The 16,668-nt window shown below is 40.9% G+C and overlaps 1 non-coding gene across 1 annotated transcript; it reads left to right on the forward strand.

Annotated features, from left to right (window-relative positions):
- Positions 1 to 2,723: 2,723 nt before the first annotated feature.
- LOC131746678 (U6 spliceosomal RNA) lies at positions 2,724 to 2,830 on the forward strand. Its single transcript, XR_009332610.1, has one exon. It is a non-coding gene; the product is annotated as a U6 spliceosomal RNA (small nuclear RNA).
- Positions 2,831 to 16,668: the final 13,838 nt, after the last annotated feature.

A 16,668-nucleotide genomic window follows, 5' to 3' on the forward strand; every position in this document is an offset into this window, starting at 1 on the left:
GTGTTCTGTCTCTTGTGCCCTGAAAGAGTAAGGAGGTCATTTTCACCCCCTCTGGGAGTTCTGAGCTTGGCACTCCTGCCGTCCCTTCTCTCTCTGATGATCGCATCACCTGGGACGGAACCTGCCCTGCCTGTGACTGTAGTATATTTGGTCCTCATTGTTCCCATAGGTCTTCAGTGTCTTGAAAGGCATGATTTTGGGTAATTTATCTGGCTTTCTCTAGTTGTTGCAAGAGATGCCTTGCCATGACCTACCCCGTCTTTCGTGGAAGGGAGATCCTGCAGGCTGTGCTTAAAACCTCACCTTGATGTCTCATGTAATTCCCGACAGCGTATCTGACAGGAGGAATTTCACACATAATTTTCCTTTGCCTGAAGCCGGGAGCACATGGCCTGTGGGTTGGATTCCCCAAAAAAGAGGGTGTTGTTTGTGCCCTTCCTTGCGGGCTGGGTGTGTACTGTCTGCGGGGCTGCCTTCTCGCCGTCTGCCACGGGCCCCAGCACAGCTCGGCCGTGTTGAGCCTGGCTGCACCGCGGCCTCTGTCCACCGCCTGGACCCTGGAGCCTCCTCAGCCTGTTCTAGCCCTGAGAGAGGAGTGTCCGTCCTGCCTTTGTTTCAGCATCTCTGGGGGGGTGATCCCATCATCTTGGAATTCCTGGAATGTTGTCATCAAGGTCCATCTCCATAGAGACTTGTAGTTTATGTTTTGAAGATTATTCAAAGGGGCTCTAATAATGTGTTTCTTTTTTATTCACCACTTCTCTTCCCTGAACCTATAAACTCTTGGTTTGAATTTAGTGCCAGGAAAAGTTCTGTTTCTTTAAAGAGTTGACATGTTTATTACTGTGCAGTTATGGCATAATGGCAGCCACACAATTTATTATTCTCTCTCTCTCTGTCTGCCTATCTATCTATCTGTGTCTGTCTATCATCTATCATGTGTTAGGCCTTAGCATGAGAGTATGCAGAACCTCAGTGGTACCAATGATGTTATCTTGTAGTCAGAGTGTTTACATCTTCTTTTTAGTCCTCGACTTAAAATTTTTTTACTTTTCTTAGTTATATCTTTCGTTGTAATCTATTTTAAATCCTTTTGGGAGTAGGAGGGATATAAGTCATTTGACACATAAAAGTAATTTGTGTAAGAATTAAACATTACACTTCTTAATATAAATTTGAGTTTGCTTAATTAGCATGCAGAGCAACAGTAATTATGAATATTTTAGAATGCTAATCAATAGAACATTTTCTTAAGGCTTATTTGATTATACTATTGAATTCTGCTCACACATATAAATACTTTATAATTCATGAGGCAGACTTTATTCTTATACCGAAACAAACAGAGCCAACATTTATCATCTGTTTATCTCTGAATGCATCATTCCCCTTATTGTTTAGAATATCTTGGGAGATAGAAAATACCCATAGGAAAATTGAGAGAAAATTGAACAGTGTGTCTTTGAGCTCAGGGTTCCACAGTTTGTCGCATTACGTTTTAAATGGAGCCAAGATGATTCGCTATTTATACCTTTGTTGTTAGACAGAGATTGCTTTCTATCATCATTTGTTCAGAAACAGAAGACATCTGGTAGTAGATTGTGCTGAAATCATTTGGCTGGGAAAAAAATGAAAAAAGTATCCGTTTAACAGCCTGCCAGATGGTTGACAAAGAATGCCTTCACGAATTTGTGGGACAGTTTTTCTTAAGTACTGGGCTGTTCCTGAGAACAAAACGCTCGGATGAGCAGAGAGCTTCAGACAGAAAATGTAGCCATACTGTGGTGATTCCATAGGCGTTGCCCACTGTCATTCCTCAGTGGATTCGCTTTAGAGCACAGGGTTTCTGCGTGAAGGGAGAATGGAGTACGTTGGATTTCAAATCCAAAATCTTGATAATGCTGTATTGTCACTTAATTTTAAGCATCAAATCCTTCCCAGTTTTCACACTTACCTGAAAGGGAATGTGATCTGAAATGGACGCAAGCACATGCTTATACATATCAGACAAAGTCCCTTTTAGGGTGTTCTGACATTGATCATACTCTCCATGTGCCTCTTTGGCTGATGCTTTCTTTTTATTCACCCTGGATTAATTTAAAAGGGAGAATCACGTTACCGAGAAGAAGCTGCTCTTTTCCTTTGTCTTGGCAGGAGCCAAAAAGAAGTACCTTGGTGTTCTTTTTGAAAGCCTTAATTCTAGATATTGTTTGTTGGGTTTCTCTACCCTCCTGGATTTTAGCTGCTCTGGAAGCTTTGCCGGAAAAACCCAGAGCTGCCCTGCCGCCTTCTGCACGATGCAAGGCAGAGTCAGGGGCTTTGGTGTCAGAGCCAGGCTCCCGTCTTTGTCCTGACAATATTGCTGTATGCTCCGGGGAAGTGACCTAGTCCCTCTAAATTTCAGTTTCACATCAGGGTTGTTTTTGAGGATTAAATGAGAAAGTATGTTAAATGTTCGGTAAGTGGTAGCAAGAGTAATGATGATAATAATTATCTGCCACCGTGATGAACACCCATCCTTCCCTGTTTACCTTCTCTATTAAAATGCATAAATATTTCTACTAGTCAACCTCTAAATATGGTTTCTCGCTCCTGTCTCTCTTCCATGAACACAGATTTAAGTGTCTATCCTGTCTTTGTCATTCAACACTGTCTATGTCTGTCTCAGGTTAGGCTGCCATAACCAAATACCATGGACTGGGTGGCTTTGAAAACAGAAATCTGTGCTTGCTTCGGCAGCACGTAAACTAAAATTGGAACGATACAGAGAAGATTAGCATTGCCCCTGTGCAAGGGTGACGTGCAAATTCGTGAAGCATTCCGTATTTTTGAACTGCTTTGTAATTAATCAAGATTAATTAATAATTAATATCAGCACTTCCGTTTTTACCCATAAAATAACATTGTGCCCCACAGACTGACATTTGGGGTTTCAACTTGAGAATGTGAGCCTTTTTAAAGCGGGAAAGAAGAAGATGTTGATGTAAAAGAAAGTACAAAATAAATTGAGCTTTTTTTTCTTTATAAGTTAAAAAAACAAACCCCCCAAAACTCAGAAATTTATTTTCTCATAGTTCTAGAGACTAATGTCCAAGATCAAGGTGCCAGCATGATTGGTTTCTAGTGAAGGCTCCCTCCTTGGGTTGAGAAACTGCCACCTTCTTGCTGTGTCCTTGTATGACAGAGAGAGCGAGAGCAAGCCTTCTGGCATCTCCTTATAAGGGCACTATTCCCAGCCTGAGGGCCCCACCCTCGGGACCTCTCCTAAACCTCTTTACCTCCCAAAGGCCCATTCTCCCACACTGTCACGTTAGGTGGGGCCTCAGCGGGGCCATCCTCCCTTCACCTTGTCAGTTCTCAGTGCCCAGGGGACAGGAAGTCACGTTGTACTGTTGCCCAATTAAGTGACCGGTTCAATCTCTGAACTTCTCAGAGTGACACAGGAGCTCCACTAGTGTGAACTGCAGACATGGCAAAGTCAGAAAAATCCTAGGGTTCCAGGATCACCTGAAAAACCAGGACACAGCAGCACCAGCACTGTTCTCAGAAAGAATAACGCTTTCTCTGGTGGCACTTGAGGGGAAATGATTCCACTCCAGGCAGTAGAGCATGTTGGTTAAAAACAGAGACTACAGAGTTCAGATGGCCTGAGTTTAAATGCCAGCTCTGCCACTTCCGAGCTGTGCGAACCTGGGCCTCAATTTTCCCATCTTTAAAGTGAGGATAAGTAGCTTTCTCATAGAGTGGTTGTGAAGAGTAAATGATGCATGCACGCGCGCAGACAGACAGACAGACACACACACACAGACACACACAGACACACACACACAGAGTCTCTCTCACACACTCGGTAAGTGCTTGGAGCAGTCTCTGGTACACAGTAAGTGCCGTGTAAATGTAAGCTGTTGTTGTCACTCATTTGGGGAGACAGCCCTGTGAATGTGTGTCCCTGTCATCGGCTTTTCTGTATATCTACAGGTGGACCAGAGCCCAGCATACGGATGCCAGCAGGACTCCCACTGATTTTCCTTTTTATTTTTTAATTGAAGTAGAGTTGATTTACAATGTTGTGTTAATTTCTGCTGTACTGCAAAGTGATTCAGTTTTACATGTATACATTCTTCTTTATATCCTTGTCCATTATGGTTTATCACAGGATGTTGATTACAGTTCCCTGTGCTCTGCAGTAGGACCTTGGTGTTCACCCCTCCTGTATGTACTAGTTTGCATCCGCTCACCCCAACCTCCCAGTCCTTCCTTCCCCCAGCCCCCTCCCCCTTGGCAACCACAGGTCTGTCCTCTACGTCTGTGAGTCTGTTTCTGTTTCACAGATAGGCTCCTTAGTGTCATAGTTTAGATTCCACATATAAGGGGTATCGTATGGTGTTTCTCTTTCTCTTTCTGACTTCACTTCGTATGAGAATCCCTGGGTCTGTCCGTGTTGCTGCAAACGGCGTTATTTCATTCTTTTTTCATGGCTGAGTAATATTCCATTGTGTATATGTGCCACATCTTCTTTATCCATTCACCTGTCAGTGGACATTTAGGTTGCTTCCATGTCTTGGCTGTTGGGAATAGAAGCACATTCCATTCTTGAGCATCTCTCACCTTCAGTCTCTTCGGACAAATGGAAAGGAGTGAGTGTTCATCGCTAGGCTCTCGGATTAAAAGGAATGCGTGTTTTTCTGTTTTACTTGTCTGTGAAGTGCTGAGGGCGTACACACAATTAAGGAATTTATCCAGCGGATAATGTTTGATTTCAGTTTATCCTACTTTTATGAGTTTTGCCTTTTTTCTTTCTTTTTCAAGAATCTATACAGCCAAGCCAGTTTTAGTTATTGATGAAAATACATACTGTTATCATTTTAGGTTGTTAGTCAACACACTGTGGTCATTTACTTGCAAATGTAAAATTTAGGAATGGGGAAAAAAAGAGTTTGATCTGCACTATTACAAAAGTCTGTGTTTTATTGACCTCAGCTCTGATTTTGCAGTGAATATGTAGATGACTAAGAAAGTGGAATTAAATGCTATTTGCCATTCCATGTGGTTTCTCCAGTTGAGAAGTGGCCCAGCAGAGTCTGTGCATTCTGTGATTATGTTTTTAATAACAATAGCTACCTTTCACTGAACACGAAAGGTACCTTTTCTTGATGAATACTTATCGTGTGCAAGGCATTATATATATATATATATATATATGTATGTTGTTTTTGAAAAAGACATTTTAGCCATGCCAGGATATCTGCTTAGGATGTAGGAAGTAGACTTTACCCCTTTTCTCTTTTTTTTTTTTTTTTTTTTTTTTTGCGGTACGCGGGCCTCTCACTGTTGTGGCCTCTCCCGTTGCGGAGCACAGGCTCCGGACGCGCAGGCTCAGCGGCCACGGCTCACGGGCCCAGCCGCTCCGCGGCACGTGGGATCTTCCCGGACCGGGGCACGAACCTGCGTCCCCTGCATCAGCAGGCGGACTCTCAACCACTGCGCCACCAGGGAAGCCCTTACCCCTTTTCTCTTGTATCTGTTGGAGTTTAGTTGCTACCCTAGGAGCAGAGGGAGAAACCCTCCATTATGAATCCATCTGTAACCGTAAATTTGCATAGAAGTAGAGGAGCTTTCCCTGAGGAAAGGGGCCCATAATGATGCCTTTCTTTTGGAATGCAAAGTTGTTAAACATTTTTAATTAATTACGTAGCCTTCATTTTTTCTTGCCTGCAGGGAAGAGCAGTGACACTCTTGAGAGTGAATCCATCCCTACCAGAGTATATGTGTCTAGTGGGTGAGGTTCTGTCTCAGGGCTGGAGGCTAAAGGGAAGCTCTGGTTGTGAGACCGTGAATTAGCTGACATTGGAAGCACATAATTCCAGTCCAAACACTCTCACCAAGAGCAGTGTGTGTGTTATTGAATAAGAGACCTTATCCCATTTGGCACCCAGGCCAGTTTTGTCATGGAGTGCTCCTATCTGAGCTTGTCTTTTTTTTAACATCTTTATTGGAGTATAATTGCTTTACAATGGTGTGTTACTTTCTGCTTTAAAACAAAGTGAATCAGTTATACATATACATATGTCCCCATATCTCTTCCCTCCTGCGTCTCCCTCCCTCCCCCCCTCCCTATCCCACCCATCTAGGTGGTCACAAAGCACCGAGCTGATCTCGCTGTGCTATGGGGCTGCTTCCTACTAGCTATCTATTTTATGTTTGGCAGTGTATATATGTCCCTGCCACTCTCTCACTTCGTCACAGCTTACCCTTCCCCCTCCCCATATCCTCAAGTCCATGCTCTAGTAGGTCTGTGTTTTATTCCCGTCCTATCCGTAGTCTATTCATGACATTTTTTTTTTCTTAGATTCCATATATGTGTGTTAGCATGCGGTATGTGTTTTTCTCCTTCTGACTTACTTCACTCTGTATGAAAGACTCCAGGTCCATCCACATCACTACAAATAATTCAGTTTCATTTCTTTTTATGGCTGAGTAATATTCCATTGTATATATGTGCCACATCTTCTTTATCCATTCATCTGTTGATGGACACTTAGGTTGCTTCCATGTCCTGGCTATTGTAAATAGAGCTGCAATAAACATTTGGGTACATGACTCCTTTTGAATTATGGTTTTCTCAGGGTATATGCCCAGTAGTGGGATTGCTGGGTCGTATGGTAGTTCCATTTTCAGTTTTTTAAGGAACCTCCATACTGTTCTCCATAGCGGCTGTATCAATTTACATTCCCACCAGCAGTGCAAGAGGGTTCCCTTTTCTCCACACCCTCTTCAGCATTTATTGTTTCTAGAGTTTTTGATTATGGCCATTCTGACCAGTGTGAGATGATATCTCATTGTAGTTTTTTTTTTTTTTTTCTTTTTGCAGTATGCGGGCCTCTCACTGTTGTGGCCTCTCCAGTTGTGGAGCACAGGCTCCGGTCGCACAGGCTCAGCGGCCATGGCTCACGGGCCCAGCCGCTGCGCGACATGTGGGATCTTCCCGGACCGGGGCACGAACCTGCGTCCCCTGCATCGGCAGGTGGATTCTCAACCACTGTGCCACCAGGGAAGCCCCCTCATTGTAGTTTTGATTTATATTTCTCTAATGATTAATGAAGTTGAGCATTCTTTCATATGTTTGTTGGCAATCTGTATATCTTCTTTGGAGAAATGTCTATTTAGGTCTTCTGCCCATTTTTGGATTGGGTTGTTTGTTTTTTTGTTATTGAGCTGCATGAGTTACTTATAAATTTTGGAGATTAATCCTTTGTCAGTTGCTTCATTTGCAACTATTTTCTCCCATTCTGAGGGTTGTCTTTTGGTTTTGTTTATGGTATCCTTTGCTGTGCAAAAGCTTTGAAGTTTCATCAGGTCCCATTTGTTTATTTTTGTTTTTATTTCCATTTTTCTAGGAGGTGGGTTAGAAAGGATCTTCTTGTGATTTATGTCATAGAGTGTTCTGCCTATGTTTTCCTCTAAGAATTTGATAGTGTCTGGCCTTACATTTAGGTCTTTAACCCATTTTGAGTTTATTTTTGTGTATGGTGTTAGGGAGTGTTCTAATTTCATACTTTTACAGGTAGCTGTCCAGTTTTCCCAGCACCACTTATTGAAGAGGCTGTCTTTTCTCCACTGTATATTCTTGCCTCCTTTATCAAAGATAAGGTGACCATATGTGTGTGGGTTTATCTCTGGGCTTTCTATCCTGTTCCATTGATCTATATTTCTGTTTTTGTGCCAGTACCATACTCTCTTGATTACTGTAGCTTTGTAGTATAGTCTGAAGTCAGGGAGCCTGATTCCATCAGCTCCATTTTTCGTTCTCAAGCTATTCGGGGTCCTTTATGTTTGCATACAAATTGTGAAGTTTTTTGTTCTAGTTCTGTAAAAAATGCCAGTGGTAGTTTGATAGAGATTGCATTGAATCTGTAGATTGCTTTCGGTAGTAGAGTCATTTTCACAATGTTGATTCTTCCAATCCAAGAACATAGTATATCTCTCCATCTATTTGTATCATCTTTAATTTCTTTCATCAAGTGTCTTATAATTTTCTGCATACAGGTCTTTTGTCTCCTTAGGTAGGTTTATTCCTAGATATTTTATTCTTTTTGTTGCAGTGGTAAATGGCAGTGTTTTCATAATTTCACTCTCAGTTTTTTCATCATCAGTGTATAAGAATGCCAGAGTTTTCTGTGCATTAATTTTGTATCCTGCTACTTTACCAAATTCATTGATTAGCTCTAGTAGTTTTCTGGTAGCATCCTTAGTATTCTCTATGTATAGTATCATGTCATCTGCAAACAATGACAGCTTTACTTCTTCTTTTCCGATTTGGATTCCTTTTATTTCTTTTTCTTCTCTGATTGCTGTGGCTAGAACTTCCAAAACTATGTTGAATAAAAGTGGCGAGTGTGGGCAACCTTGTCTTGTTCCTTATCTTAGTGGAAATGGATTCAGTTTTTCACCATTGAGGACGATGTTGCCTGTGGGTTTGTCATATATAGCCTTTATTATGTTGATGAAAGTTTTCTCTTTGCCTACTTTCTGCAGGGTTTTTATCATAAATGGGTGTTGAATTTTGTCAAAAGCTTTCTCTGCATCTATTGAGATGATCATATGGTTTTTCTCCTTCAGTTTGTTGATATGGTATATCACGTTGATTGATTTATGTATATTGAAGAATCCTTGCATTCCTGGAATAAACCCCACTTGATCATGGTGTATGATCCTTTTAATGTGCTGTTGGATTATGTTTGCCAGTATTTTGTTGAGGATTTTTGCATCTATGTTCATCAGTGATATTGGTCTGTAGTTTTCTTTCTTTGTGATGTCTTTGTCTGGTTTTGGTATCAGGGTGATGGTGGCCTCATAGAATGTGTTTGTCAGTGTTCCTCCCTCTGCTATCTTTTGGAAGAGTTTGAGAAGGATAGGTGTTAGCTCTTCTCTAAATGTTTGACAGAATTTGCTTGTGAAGCCATCTGGTCCTGGGCTTTTGTTTGTTGAAAGATTTTTAATCACAGTTTCAATTTCAGTGCTTGTGATTGGTCTGTTCATATTTTCTATTTCTTCCTGGTTCAATCTCGGCAGGTTGTGCATTTCTAAGAATTTGTCCATTTCTTCCAGGTTGTCCATTTTATTAGCATACAGTTGCTTGTAGTAATCTCTAATAATCTTTTGTATTTCTGCAGTGTCTGTTGTTACTTCTCCTTTTTCACTTCTAATTCTATTGTTTTGAGTCTTCTCCCTTTTTTTCTTGAAGAGTCTGGCTAATGGTTTATCAATTTTGTGTATCTTCTCAAAGAACCAGCTTTTTGTTTTATTGATCTTTGCTATCGTTTCCTTCATTTCTTTTTCATTTATTTCTGATCTGATCTTTATGATTTCTTTCCTTCTGCTAAATTTGAGGGTTTTTTTGTTCTTCTTTCTCTAATTGCTTTAGGTGCAAAGTTAGGTTGTTTATTCGAGATGTTTCCCGTTTCTTAAGGTAGGATTGTATTGCTATAAACTTCCCTCTTAGAACTGCTTTTGCTACATGCCATAGGTTTTGGGTCGTCGTATTTCCATTGTCACTTGTTTCTGAGTATTTTTTGATTTCTCTTTGATTTCTTCAGTGATCAGTTCGTTATTAAGTAGTGTATTGTTTAGCCTCCATGTGTTTATATTTTTTTACAGATTTTTTCCTGTAATTGATATCTAGTCTCATAGTGTTGTCGGAAAAGATACTTGTTACGATTTCAATATTCTTAAATTTACCAAAGCTATATTTGTGACCCAAGGTATGATCTATCCTGGAGAAAGTTCCATGAGCACTTGAGAAAAATGTGTATTCTGTTGTTTTTGGATGGAATGTCCTATAAATATCAAGTAAATCCATCTTGTTTAATGCATCCTTTAAAACTTGTGTTTCCTTATTTATTTTCATTTGGGATGATCTGTCCATTGGTGAAAGTAGGGTGTTAAAGTCCCTTACTATGATTGTGTTACTGTTGATTTCCCCTTTTATGGCTGTTAGTATTTGCCTTATGTATTGAGGTGCTCCTATGTTGGGTGCATAAATATTTACAATTGTTACATCTTCTTCATGGATTGATCCCTTGATCATTATGTAGTGTCCTTCTTTGTCTCTTTTAATAGTCTTTATTTTAAAGTCTATTTTGTGTGATATGAGAATTGCTACTCCATCTTTCTTCTGATTTCCATTTGCATGGAGTATCTTTTTCCATCCTCTCACTTTCAGTGTGTATGTGTCCCTAGGTCTGAAGTGGGTCTCTTGTAGACAGCACATATATGGGTCTTGTTTTTGTATCCATTCAGCCAGTCTGTGTCTTTTGGTGGGAACATTTAATCCATTTACATTTAAGGTAATTATCTATATGTGCGTTCCTATTACCATTTACTTAATTGTTTTGAGTTTGTTCTTGTAGATCTTTTCCTTCTCTTGTGTTTCTTGCCTAGAGAAGTTCCTTTAGCATTTGTTGTAAAGCTGGTTTGGTGGTGCTGAGCTCTCTCAGCTTTTGCTTGTCTGTAAAGGTTTTAATTTCTGCATGAAATCTGAATGAGATCCTTTCTGGGTAGAGTAATCTTGGTTGTAGGTTTTTCTCCTTCATCAGTTTAAATATGTCCTGCCACTCCCTTCTGGCTTTCAGAGTTTTTGCTGAAAGATCAGCTGTTAACCTTATGGGGATTCCCTTGTGTGTTATTTGTTGTTTTTTCCCTTGCTGCTTTTAATATGTTTTCTTTGTATTTAATTTTTTTGTTTTGTTTTGTTTTTTGTGGTATATGGGCCTCTCACTGTTGTGGCCTCTCCTGTTGTGGAGCACAGGCCCCGGACACACAGGCTCAGTGGCCATGGCTCACGGACCCAGCTGCTCTGCGGCATGTGGGATCTTCCCAGACCGGGGTATGAACCTGCATCCCCTGCATCAGCAGGCGGATTCTCATCCACTGCGCCACCAGGGAAGCCCTGTATTTAATTTTTGATAGTTTGATTAATATGTGTCTTGTCGTGTTTATCCTTGGGTTTATCCTGTATGGGACTCTGTGTGCTTCCTGGACTTGATTGACTGTTTCCTTTCCCGTATTAGGGAAGTTTTCAACTATAATCTCTTCAAATATTTTCTCAGTCCCTTTCTTTTTCTCTTCTTCTTCTGGGACCCCTATTATTCGAATGTTGGTGCATTTAATGTTGTCCCAGAGTTCTCTGAGACTGTCCTCAGTTCTTTTCATTCTTTTTTCTTTATTCTGCTGTGCAGTACTTATTTCCACACTTTTATCTTCCAGGTCACTTACCCTTTCTTCTGCCTCAGTTATTCTGCTATTGATCCCATCTAGAGTATTTTTAATTTCATTTATTGTGTTGCTCATCATTGCTAGCTTCCTCTTTATTTCTTCTAAGTCCTTGTTAAACGTTTCTTGCATTTTGTCTATTCTATTTTCTAGATTTTGGATCATCTTTACTATCATTATTCTGAATTCTTTTTGAGGTAGACTGCCTATTTCCTCTTCATCTGTTAGGTCTGGTGTGTTTTTATCTTGCTCCTTCATCTGCTGTGTGTTTTTCTGTCTTCTCATTTCGCTTATCTTACTGTGTTTGGAGTCTCCTTTTTTCAGGCTGCAGGTTCGTAGTTCCCTCTGTTTTTGGTGGCTGTCCCCAGTGGCTGAGGTTGGTTCAGTGGGTTGAGTAGGCTTCCTGGTTGGGGGACTAGTGCCTCTGTTCTGGTGGATGAGGCTGGATCTTGTCTTTCTGGTGGGCAGGTCCACATCTGGTGGTGTGTTTGGGGATGTTGGTAGCCTTATTATGATTTTAGGCTGCCTCTCTGCTAATGCATGTGGCTGTAGTCCTTTCTTGCTCTTTGTTCGGCATAGGGTGTCGGGCACTATAGTTTCCTGGTTGTTGAGTGAAGCTGGGTCTTGGTGTTGAGATGGAGATCTCTGGGAGATTTTCTCCATTTGATATTGCGTGTAGCTGGGAGGTCTCTTGTGGACCAGTGTCCTGAAGTTGGTTCTCCCACCTCAGAGACACCGCCCTGACACCTGGCTGGAGCACCAAGAGCCTTTAATCCACACGGCTCAAAATAAAAGGAAGAAAAAATAGAAAGGAAAGAAAGAAAGGAAGGAAGGAAGGAAGCAAGAAAGGAAGCAAGAGAGGAAGGAAGGGAGGAAAGGAGAGAGGAAGGAAGGAAGGAAGGGAGGATGGAGGGGAGGAAGGAAAGGAGGAAGAAAGGAGGGAAGAAAGGAGGGAAGAAAGGAGGGAAGAAAGAAAGAAAAGATGAAGTAGGGTAAAGTAAAGTTATTGAAATAAAAAATAATTATTAGGAAGAAAAATTTTTTAAATTAAAAAATAAAAACAAAAAGAAAAAACAGTTCAGTCAGAACTGTGGGACAAATGGTGAAAGCAAACCTGTACAGACAAAATCTTACACAACAGCACACACATACACACTCACAAAAAGAGAAAAAGGGGAAAATAATAATATATCTTGCTCCCAAAGTCCATCACCTCAATTTTGGGATGATTCCTTATCTGTTCAGGTTTTCCACAGATGTAGGGCACTTGAAGTTGATTGTGGAGCTTTCATCCTCCGCTTCTGAGGCTGCTGGGAGAGAACTCCCCCTCTCCTCTTTGTTCGCACAGCTCCTGGGGTTCAGCTTTGGACTTGGACCCGCCTCTGCACGTAGCTTGCCTGAGGGCGTCTGTCCTTCCCTCAGACAGGACGGGGTTAAAGGAGCAGCTGATTCGGGGCTCTGGCTCACTCTGGCCGGGGGGAGGGAGGGGCACGGATGCGGGGCGAGCCTGCGACGTCAGAGGCCGGCGTGACGCTGCACCGGCCCGAGGCGCACCGTGTGTTTTCCCGGGGAAGTTGTCCCTGGATCCTGGGACACCGGCAGTGGCGGGCTGCACAGGCCCCCAGGAGGGGAGGCGTGGATAGTGACCTTAGCTTGCACACGGGCTTCTTGGTGGCTGCAGTAGCAGCCTTAGCATCTCATGCCTGTCTCTGGTGTCCGCACTGATAGCCATGGCTCTCGCCCATCTCTGGAGCTCCTTTAAGCGGTGCGCTTAAACCCCTCTCCTTGCACCCCAGGAAAGAAAGAGGCAGGATAAAGTCTCTTGTCTCTTTGGCAGCTCTGCGCTCATCTCTGGAGCTTCTTTAAGCAGTGTGCTTAATCCCTTCTCCTCGCTCCCCAGGAAGCAAAGAGGGAAGAAAAGGTCTCTTCCCTCTTCAGCAGCTCCAGACTTCTCCCGGACTCCCTCCCAGCTCTGAGCTTGTCTTTTAAACAAGGTGCATTTGTTAAACCTTAAGGAATGATGACAGTCTAAGGATGTTGCTAGGAGTTGTACCCCAGCTGTGGTGGAGGCACCCAGAACCCCAGTTTCAGTGATTGTGGCACCAAAGGCAACAGGAGCTGTTGGTCTTTAATCTTTAAGAAGAAGAGTGCTCTCATTCTTATTTGGGTTAATGTTTTGGGCATGTTAACATTTTGGAAGAGGGTCAGGCATGTGACTGTGCGGTCCCTTATGGGGAGTTTGGCCAGCCTCAGTTCTCAGTCATGAAGCTACAATGACCCAGGGATCTGCTGGAGCAGTGACATGGCATTTACCGATCAATAGGCCATGAAGAATTGGACAAATTATTGATATTTTGACATATTTGTTGTAGGTTGTCAGTATACAGTATTTTCCTCAATTTTGTGATTGTTTCAATTCAGTAACATTTAAGTATCATAACTGAGGTAAAGGAGAAAGAGCTTTGATTGATTTAGTGCCAGAATAATTATGATGTTGAAATTAAACTGATGTTCCCTAAGAGAATGATTGTCTGGGTAAGCACACCTCTAATATTATCTATTTATTAAGACACAGAGTGCTCTTTGAAACATTTAAAAATGTATTACACCCAACAAACAGAAGCTCAGGACCAGGTGGCTTCACTGATGAATTGTAACAAACATTTAAAGAAGAATTAATACTAATCCTTCTCAAACTCTTCTAAAAAATAGAAGAGAAGGGAACATTCTGAAACTCATTTTTCTAGGCCAGCATTAACCTGACAGCAAAACTAGACACTACAAGAAAATAAAATTATAGGCCAATATCCTTGATGAACATTGATGCAAAAAAATCCGCAACAAAATATCAGCAAACTGAATTCAACAGTACATTAAAAGGATCATGCACTATGATCAAATTGGATTTATTCCAGGGACACAAGGATGGTTCAACATCTGCAAATCAGTGTGATATACCACCTTAACAAAATGAAGAATAAAAATCATATTGGGCTGGCCAAAAAGTTTGTGACATCTTACAGAAAAACCCAAATGGACTTTGTGGCCAACCCAATACAGTCATCACCATAGATGCAGAAAAAGCATTTGACAAAGTTCAACATCCATTCATGACAAAAATTCTCAACAAAGAGGTGTAGAGGTAATGTACCTCAGCATAATAAAGACCATATATAACAAGCCCACATAATAGTAACATCATACTCAATAGTGAAAAGCTGAAAGTATTTTCTCTAAGATCAGGAACAAGACAAGGATGCTCACTGTTACTACTTTTATTCAACATAATATTGGAAGCCTTACCACAGCAATTAGACAAGAAAAAGAAATAGAAGTCATCCAAATTGGAAAGGAAGAAGTAAAACTGTCTCTCTTTGTAGCTGACATGGTATTATACATAGAAAACCCTAAAGACTCCACCAAAAAACCCGTTGGAACTAATAAATTTGGTAAAGTTGGAAGATACAAAATCAATATACAAAAATTAGTTGGATTTCTATATATAATAACAAACTATCAAAGAGAAATTAAGAAATCATTCCCATTTACAATTGCATCAAAAAGAATAAAATACTGGGTATAAAGTTAACCAAGGAAACATAAGACACCAATGAAAGAAATTGGAGGAGACACACATAAATGAAAAGATACTCTGTGCCCATGGGTTGGAAGAATTAATATTGTTAAAATGCCCATACTGCCCAAAGTAATCTACAGATTCAGTGCAATCCTCCTCAAAATTCCAATGACATTTTTCACAGAAAGAGGACTAAGAACCCCAGAATTTGTGTGGAACCACAAAAGACCCTGAATAGCTAAAGTAATCTTGAAAAAGAACAAACTTGGACATACCATGCTCCCTGATTTTAAACTATACCACAAAGCTACAGTAATCTAAACTGTATGGTACTGGCACAAAAATAGACACATAGATCAAGGGAACAGAATAGAGAGCCCGGAAATAGACCCATGCCTGTATGGTCAACTAATTTGTAACAGAGGACCCAAGGATATACAGTGGGAAAAGGACAGTCTCTTCAATAAATGGTGTTGGGAAAACTGAACAGCCACTTGCAAAAGCATGAAACTGGACCACTATGTTACCCCTGTTGACCTGAAGCAAATAACTGCCAGATATTGCTCTAGCAAAGATGGGTTTATTTGGGATCACCAGAGAATTTTAATTTGGCTTCTGCAACCATGGCGAGCCATATGCAAGTCCCCACACAGCAAGAGAGGAAGAACACGTTTATAAAAGGGAAAAGGAAGTAGGGAGGGTGATGGTAAACAAAGAGTTCATGGCTTTTCACTGTCTGAGGCCTGCCAGGAAAGAATAGGGGTCTTTCTTCTTGTTGGGCTCTGCTGTCATTGCAGGCCATGAGAGCTCCCCATTCTAGTCTCCCGACTCTATTTAATTGAGGTTTCTGTTTATTCATTTTGTATACTCCATACACAAAACTGAAGTCGAAATAGATTAAAGACTTGCATGTAAGACCTGAGACCATAAAACTTCTAGAAGAAAACATAGGGGATAGGCTCCTTGGCATCTGTCTTGACAATGAGTTTTTTTGATTTGACACCAAAAGCAAAGTCAACAAAAGCAAAGGTAAACAAGTGGGACTACATCAAACTAAAAAGCTTCTATACAGCAAAGGAAACCATCAACAAAATGAAAAGACAACCTACTGAATGAGAGAAAAGAATTACAAATCATACATCCGATAAGAAGCTAATATCCAAAATATACAAAGAACTTATACAACTCAATTGCAAACAAACAAACAAACCCCCCCAAACCCAGACAGTCTGATTTTAAGAAGGGCAGAGGACTCGAATAGACATTTTTCCAAAGAAGACATGCTGATGGGCAACAGGTACATGAAAAAGAGCTCAATATCACTAATCATCAGGGAAATGCAAATCAAAACAATAAAGTATCACTTCTCACATGTTAGAATGGCTATTATCAAATAGAGAAGAAGTAGCAAATGTTGACAAGGGCTTGGAAAAAAGGGAAACTTTGTACCGTTGGTGGGAATGTAAATTGGTGCAGCCACTGTGGAAAACAGTATGGAGGTTCCTCAAAAAACTAAAAATGGGACTACCATATGAGCCAGCAATTCCACTTCTGGGTATTTATCCAAAGGAAACAAAACATTAACGCGAAAACATCTGTACCTCCCTATTCATTGCAGCGTTACTTATAATAGCCAACACATGGAAACAACCTAATTATCCATTGATGGGTGAATGAATAAAGAAAATAATGGAAAATTATTATTTAGTCATAAAAAAAGAAGGAAATCCTGCCATTTTAACAATATGAATAGGGGCCTTGAGGACTCCTAAATGAAATGAGTCACACAGAACAAGATACTGTAAGATCTCATGTATATG

Source organism: Kogia breviceps, chromosome 1 (assembly GCF_026419965.1).
Source record: "Kogia breviceps isolate mKogBre1 chromosome 1, mKogBre1 haplotype 1, whole genome shotgun sequence".
Taxonomy (NCBI): Eukaryota; Metazoa; Chordata; class Mammalia; order Artiodactyla; family Physeteridae; genus Kogia; species Kogia breviceps.